This window comes from Cervus canadensis, chromosome 29 (assembly GCF_019320065.1).
Source record: "Cervus canadensis isolate Bull #8, Minnesota chromosome 29, ASM1932006v1, whole genome shotgun sequence".
In the NCBI taxonomy this organism is placed as follows: domain Eukaryota; kingdom Metazoa; phylum Chordata; class Mammalia; order Artiodactyla; family Cervidae; genus Cervus; species Cervus canadensis.
Genome location: NC_057414.1, coordinates 34,776,047 through 34,783,642, shown reverse-complemented (window position 1 = coordinate 34,783,642; position 7,596 = coordinate 34,776,047).

Below are 7,596 nucleotides of genomic sequence, written 5' to 3'. Positions count from 1 at the left end.
GCCTGAATTTTGAGTCACCTCTGAGTGTTACTCATTTTCCCCTACATATCTTCTATGTACACAGTTCAGTTCAGTTCAGTTGCTCAGTCATGTCTGACTCTTTGCAACCCCATGAATCACAGCACGCCAGGCCTCCCTGTCCATCATCAACTCCCGGAGTTTACTCAAACTCATGTGCATTGAGTCGGTGATGCCATCCAACCATCTGATCCTCTGTCGTCCCCTTCTCCTCCTGCCCTCAATCTTTCCCAGCATCGGGGTCTTTTCAAATGAGTCAGCTCTTCACATCAGGTGGCCAAAGTATTGGAGTTTCAGCTTCAACATCAGTCCTTCCAATGAAGGACTCAGGACTGATCTCCTTTAGGATGGACTGGTTGGATCTCCTTGCAGTCCAAGGGACTCTCATGAGTCTTCCCCAACACCACAGTTCAAAAGCATCAATTCTTCGGCACTCAGCTTTCTTTATAATCCAACTCTCACATCCATACATGACTACTGGAAAAACCATAGCCTTGACTAGATGGACCTTTGTTGACAAAGTAATGTCTCTGCTTTTTAATATGCTGTCTAGGTTGGTCATAACTTTCCTTCCAAGGAGTAAGCATCTTTTAATTTCATGGCTGAAATCATCATCTGCAGTGATTTTGGAGCCCCCAAAAATAAAGTCAGCCACTGTTTCCACTGTTTCCCCATCTATTTGCCATGAAGTGATGGGACCAGATGCCAGTTTATGTGATAAGCTTGTTTTTCTCTTGTTAATCTGTCTTTTGTTTCAGGGGCCCCAGCTGAGAACTTAGAAGAGTAAAAAAGGAAAGTTATTTTTTCCTCCTCTAAAATGTCCACCCTGATTATTCATTGGAAGACTGATGCTGAAGCTCCAATACTTAGGCCACTTGATGTGAAGAGCTAACTCATTGGAAAAGACCCTGATGCTGGGAAAGATTGAAGGCAGGAGGAGAAGGGGACGACAGAGGATGAGATGGTTGGATGGCATCACCGGATCAATGGACATGGTGAAGTTGGGAGATGGGAGATGGTGAAGGACTGGGAGATGGTAAAGGACAGGGAAGCCTGGCATGCTGCAGTCCATGGGGTTGTAAAGAGTCGGACATGACTGAGCAACTGAACAACAACTAACTCTTCAAGACCCATCTTGAAACCTGTCTTCCATGAAGACTTCCTTACACTTTCCAGTGAAAATAAATCTCCCTGAGACTCAAATGTCTCAAATGTCAACTTCCTGGGGATGGGTTCTGATTATTGCAGCCTTGTAGGATCACCCTTTTCCTTTTAGGTTCCTATTGTTGGGGCGGCTGGGAGGAGGGCAAGAGGAATTCCATCTTGAAGACTGTCAGCCGTCTTAAGGCAGGATGGGAACTGGGCCTGAACCTGTTAACCATCATTAAAGAAAAACCAGGAAACCACCTCCTAACAGATGGCAAACAAAGATTGGAAGTAAAAGTCAGGTTGTCTCAGTTAGATTAACAACAGTGCCTGCACCTGCATGTTGTAATTGTTAATTCTTCCACCCATGTATGTTGTAAAACTAATTACTAACGTGTAACCAGTCATGTAGCAGAGGGTATAAAACCAAGTCCTCCGAAATCACCGGGGTCCCTGTTGGGAACCGATTCCCCTTTGACCTGCTGGTGTAATAAACTGTACTCCACTGTCTTGAGTGTCCTCTGAGGTGTTTTGTGACTCCAGAATCTACAACACTATGGGCTAGCTAAAGCCCTGTCATACATATGGTGGCCTCACTCCCAACAACTTGGAGGACTTGGGTTGTGGATTATGCTTTTCTTAGTCACCTCTTGCCTCAACTTCATGCTTTATACATTTCTGATCTAGATCATACCTCCCTTTTCCAGCTGTTTCTCCAACCTGAAAGAATTCAGTCATGAAACACAGCTCTTTGTTATAGTTTGAACTAGATCTCTTTCTGCAACATCCCCCTGCCCAAATATATTAGAATCTCTTGGACATCAAGAAGATCAAACCAGTCAATCCTTAAGGAAATCAATCCTGAATACTCATTGGAAGTACTGATGCTGAAGCTCCAATACATCAGCCACCTGATGCAAAGAGCCGACTCATTGGAAAAGACCCTGATGCTGGAAAAGATTGAAGGCAAAAGGAGAAGGGGGTGACAGAAGATGAGATGGTTAGATGGCATCATTGAGTCAATGGACATGACTTTGAACCAACTCCAGGAGATAGTGAAGGACAAGGGAGCCTCGCATGCTACAGTCCATGGGGTCACAAAGAGTTGGACACAACTTAGCAACTGAACAACGACAACAGCCTCCAGTACCTCATAATGCAACCTTATTTAGAGACAGTTTCATTACAGATGGGCTTCCCTTGTGGCTCAGCTGGTAAAGAATCCGCCTGCAATGCAGGAGACCTGGGTTCGATCCCTGGGTTGGGAAGATCCCCTGGAGAAGGGAAAGGCTACCCACTCCAGTATTCTGGCCTGAAGACTGTATGGTCCATGGGGTCTCAAAGAGTCAGACAGTGACTTCCGCTTTTGCTTTGACTTCCCTGATGGCTCAGACGGTAAAGCATTTGTCTACAATGTGGGAGATCCGGGTTTAATCCCCGGGTGGGGAAGATCTCCTGGAGAAGGAAATGGCAATCCACTCCAGTATTCTTGCCTGGAAAATCCCATGGACAGAGGAGCCTGGTGGGCTGCAGTCCATGGGGTTGCAAAGAGTTGGACATGACTGAGCGACTTCACTTTCACTTTCATTACAGAAGTAATCAAGTTAGAATTAGGTCTTTGAGGTGGTCCTTAATCCAGTAGGACTGGTATCCCCATAAAAAGGGCAAATTTGGACAGAGGCAGATATACACACAGGGAGAACATGATGGGAACATGAAAGCAGAGACTAGGGTGATACATCTACAAGCCAAGAATCTTACAGATTGCCAGCAAACCACCAGAAGCTAGGCAAGAAGCATGGACCTGACCATCTATCACATCCTCAGAAAGAACTAACCTAACTGCAGGTGATACACTTCTGTTGTTTAAGCCACCCAGTTTGTGATACTTTGTTACAAGCTTGGAAAACAAATGGAGCGTGATTTTCTTCAATCTTTAGTCACACAAAAAATTTCCATGTGGCAGAAATGTACTAAAATTGGAGGTAGGGAATAGAGCTTGGTAGCAGTGGCAGTACAGGAAAGCAGAGCAACGAACTTAATCTTGGGTAGTGGGTGTCTCTGATCTTAGTCCCTAACCCGTTCCCAGCACAGAGAATTCAAAGCAGGTTTTCTCTAGGACCCTGGCCATCCTCCACATTTCCAGGATGCCCTCCCCTTCTTCTCTCACTCTTCTTTTCTGTCTGTTCCTGGGCTTCCACATGGCCCCTTCGTGCTGCCCCTAGAATCAGTAGATTCTTCCCACATTATGAGGCAGGCTTTTTCAGCCTCCCCAGCTTGGCCAGGCCCTGGAGTGGAAGGAGGGACTCACTTCTCATACCTCTAAAGATCCAAAGATAGTTGAGCTGTCCCTTAAGAAAATTTGCAAAAAAAAAAAAAGAAAATTTGCTGTCACTGAACAAAAATAAATGTTTGCTTTCTCTATACTGTTCTGTTCCAAACTCCCATAGCATCGTAATTCTACAGCATTATTTTATTTGAACCTCTCTGTGGCCTTGGCCTTAGTTATCTCTGTGCTACTGTTATCTCTCTGTAGGTCTACTCTTCCTGATGAGGCTCTGAGTCCCTAAGGGGTTGGATCTGGTTCTTATCTGCAGGGGCTGGGGCTTGGTGTCTGATGAATGAGTGCATACATGCCTGAAGGTGGCAAATCAAAGGCAGGAGTCCAGACATGCTGGAGGATTGAGATCAAACATCTTAAAAAGCAAGCCCTTGATCAGGGCCTTGAATGCCACTGTCGGAAATCTAATCTTAATCATGGAGGTGCTAGCAAAGAACTTGGCTGAATTGTGTTCCCGACCTGGTGTTTTGTGGAAGGCAGAACTTGAAAGCAATGAAACTAGATTTAGTTTGGTTGAGGAAATTTTCAAACCAATTGTAAGGAAATTAGTTTAGATGGACAATCTCAATGGAAGTTAGGTGCTATTCATCAAGACAATAGTCAGATGTCTAAACAGAAGAGCCAAGATCTATTGTCCATGACAAAACATCAGTGGAAGAATGATCCTGAAGGCATTTTGGAGATCTGCTGGCTCCCTCTCTGCCCCCACTCCAAAGGCCCCAAGTGCAATGTGGCAAGACAATTTTAAAGGCTGATCCTAAACCAGTGCTACCATTGCAATTTGGAAGCATATAACATGTTTGATTTCACAGGTTCACATCTGGAATCTCATCCATGGCTGATTTAGGTGAGACTTTGGACTTAGACTTTTAAATTGATGGTGGAATGTCTTAAGACTTTTGGAGCTATTGAAACTGAATAGGACTTGAGAAATTACCACGGAAGTGCAAGCCCTGAACACACCCTAATCTTATCAGCAATCCCACCCTTGAACCATTGCTATAAAACCTCGCTGGTAGGAACACATAGTTTTTGAGGGACATGAGCCCATTGTGTCCCCTTTTGCCTGGGAAAGCAATAAAGCTATTCTTTTTTACTTCAACCAAAACTCTGTCTCCAAGATTCAATTTGGTACCAGTGCACAGAGGCCAAACTTTTAGCTTAAGATTTAGCAATGTGGATCATTGGGACTTTCATAAGAATGATTCTAGTGAGCAGGTGTAAAAACATAATTATAATGAGTTCAGAATCAATGAGAGGGACTTCCCTGATGGTCCAGTGGTCAAGACTCTGTGCTTCCATTGCAAGAGGCATGAGTTTGATCCCTGGTCAGGGAACTAAGATCCTGCATGCCTAGAGAGGTAGCAAACAAAACAAAACAAACAAAAAAAGGCAATGGGAGAGTAATTTGAGACAGCAAGCAGAAATTAGTTTGAGGAGATCATCTCTGTAAAGACGAGTAGAGGAACAGGGAAGCATCTCCAGGTGGTTCTGGGGTTAGAAGAGGGTTTCATTTTGCAGAGGGAAGAAAGTATGATATGTTTGGGTGCTCTTGGGGATAATTCAGTAGATTGTGAAAAACTAGGAAATGGGAAAGTGTAGATGAGGGAGTGAAATCAGGTGCCAGGTAGAAGGAGCCTGGATATTTCCTCTATAGTAACTGGACAGAAGGCAGTCAATGGTCACAGAAAGGTGTAGTGTTTTGTCAGGACTTGTAATTCTCTTCTGACTACATTTGATTTCTCAGGAAAACAGGAAGCAAGCTCATTAGGTAAGAATTGGGGAGGGAGGTACGTAGGGTTGCAGAGAGAGGAAAAGATAAAATATAGTTGGGACTTCCTGGTGGTCCAGTAGTTAAGACTCCATGCTTCCAATGCAGGGGCCACAGGTCTGAACCCTGGTCACAGAACTAAGATCCCACACACCAGACTGTGTGGTCAAAAAAAAAAAAAAGCATGCTATAGTTACATAGAAGTTGGGAGACAGTATAGATTAGTGGAATGAAACAGAATTGCTAGATGGCTATTTTAGGAAGGAAATAGGCAGCTGGTAGGGTTAAATAAGGGTTGAGATTTTGTCAGATAGCACACTGAGGTGAGAGGCGAACCAGGGAGTTAATAGTGATTTTGGTGATGGAGGCAGGGAGTCGGGGGACAGTGAAGAGGTGGGAGATTGATGCATTGTAGGTCCAGTTGGAGTTGAGAACTGTAGGACTTAGGAGGAGAGGTAGACTGTGTGGAGGCTGGGGAAACCCAGGTTATGGCAGAGGTGCCACTATGGAAATGCCAAGGTTGATTTGTGACCTTGACAGTGAGTGATTGAAGTAGGGTGGAAGAAGGGATTACTGAGGGAAAGGAGGACTAGTTTCTTTATATTTGGTGAAAAAAGATGCAGAAGGAAATGACTCTCATAGGCATATTTCTGTTCTCCTTTCCTGTACCTTTCTCTGCCCTACTGGTATTTTGCCCTTCCTTGTATGGGGCTGATGGTTGATGGGTGAAACTCCTTTTATTGTCTGGCCATTTGTTTACCAATCTGGTTTATTTCCTGGTATTCAGTGTTTATTTTGTGTTGAATATTACTTGAAACCTGTAACGCGGTCCCATAAAAGACTGGTGGGTGTGCCGCTGCTGGTATTTATTCTGCCGGTCAAGCCCTATTCGTGAGAATAGAGCCCTTCCCCTAACCATGGTTGTGTGCTTACAGCTTCCATCACCATGAAAGTCTCTGATTAACAACAGCAAGAACAGGTGGGTGGATCACAGCCAATTCATCCACACCGTGAGTGAGTAGCTTGGAGGATCATGATTTTAATACACAATGAACAGTGACTTTATCATCATCACACCATCATGCGCTTTCTCTCTGTCTTGGGGCCAGCATTGTGGGCAGGTCAGGATGAGGCAGTCAAAGAATATGGGTTTTGTCATCAGGGGACATAGTTTCAAATCCAATGCCACCAATTGCTAGTGATGTAAATTTAAGTAAGTAATCAACCTGAATACTCATTGGAAGGGCCGATAATGAAGCTAAAGCTCCAATACTTTGGCCACCTGATGCAAACAGCCAACTCATTGGAAAAGACCCTGATGCTGGGAAAGATTGAAGGTAGAAGGAAAAGAGGGTAACAGAGGATGCGATGGTTGGACAGCATCACCAATGAAATGGACATGACCTTAGGCAAACTCTGGAAGACGGTGAGGGACAGGGAAGCCTGGTGTACTGCAGTCCATGGGGTTGCAAAAGAGTTGGACCTGACTTGGTGACTGAGTAACAATCAGTTCATTCACTCAGTAATGTCCAACTCTTCAAGACCCCATGGACCACAGCACGCCACGCCTCCTTGTCCATCACCAACTCCCAGAGTTTACCCAAACTCACGTCCATTGAGTTGGTGATGCAATCTAACCATCTCATCCTCTGTTGTCCCCTTCTCCTCCTGCCCTCAATCTTTCCCAGCATCAGGGTCTTTTCTAATGAGTCAGCTCTTCCCATCAGGTGGCCAAAGTATTGGAGTTTCAGCTTCAACATCAGTCCTTCCAATGAACACCAAGGACTGATCTCCTTTAGGATGGACTGGTTGGATCTCCTTGCAGTCCAAGGGACTCTAAAGAGTCTTCTCCAACACCACAGTTCAAAAGCATCAGTTCTTCAATGCTCAGCTTTATAGTCCAACTCTCACATCCATACATAACCACTGGAAAAACCATAGCCTTGACGAGACAGACCTTTGTTGGCAAAGTAATGTCTCTCCTTTTTAATATGCTGTCTAGGTTGGTCATAACTTTTCTTCCAAGGAGCAAGCATCTTTTAATTTCATGGCTGCAGTCACCATATGCAGTGATTTTGGAACCCAAAAAAAATAGTCAGCTACTGTTTCCCCATCTATTTCCCATGAAGTGATGGGACCAGATGCCATGGTCTTAGTTTTCTGAATGTTGAGCTTTAAGCCAACTTTTTCACTCTCCTCTTTCGCTTTCATCAAGAGGCTCTTTAGTTCTTCTTCACTTTCTGCCATAAGGGTGGTGTCATCTGCATATCTGAGGTTATTGGTATTTCTCCCGGCAATCTTGATTCCAGCTTGTGCTTCA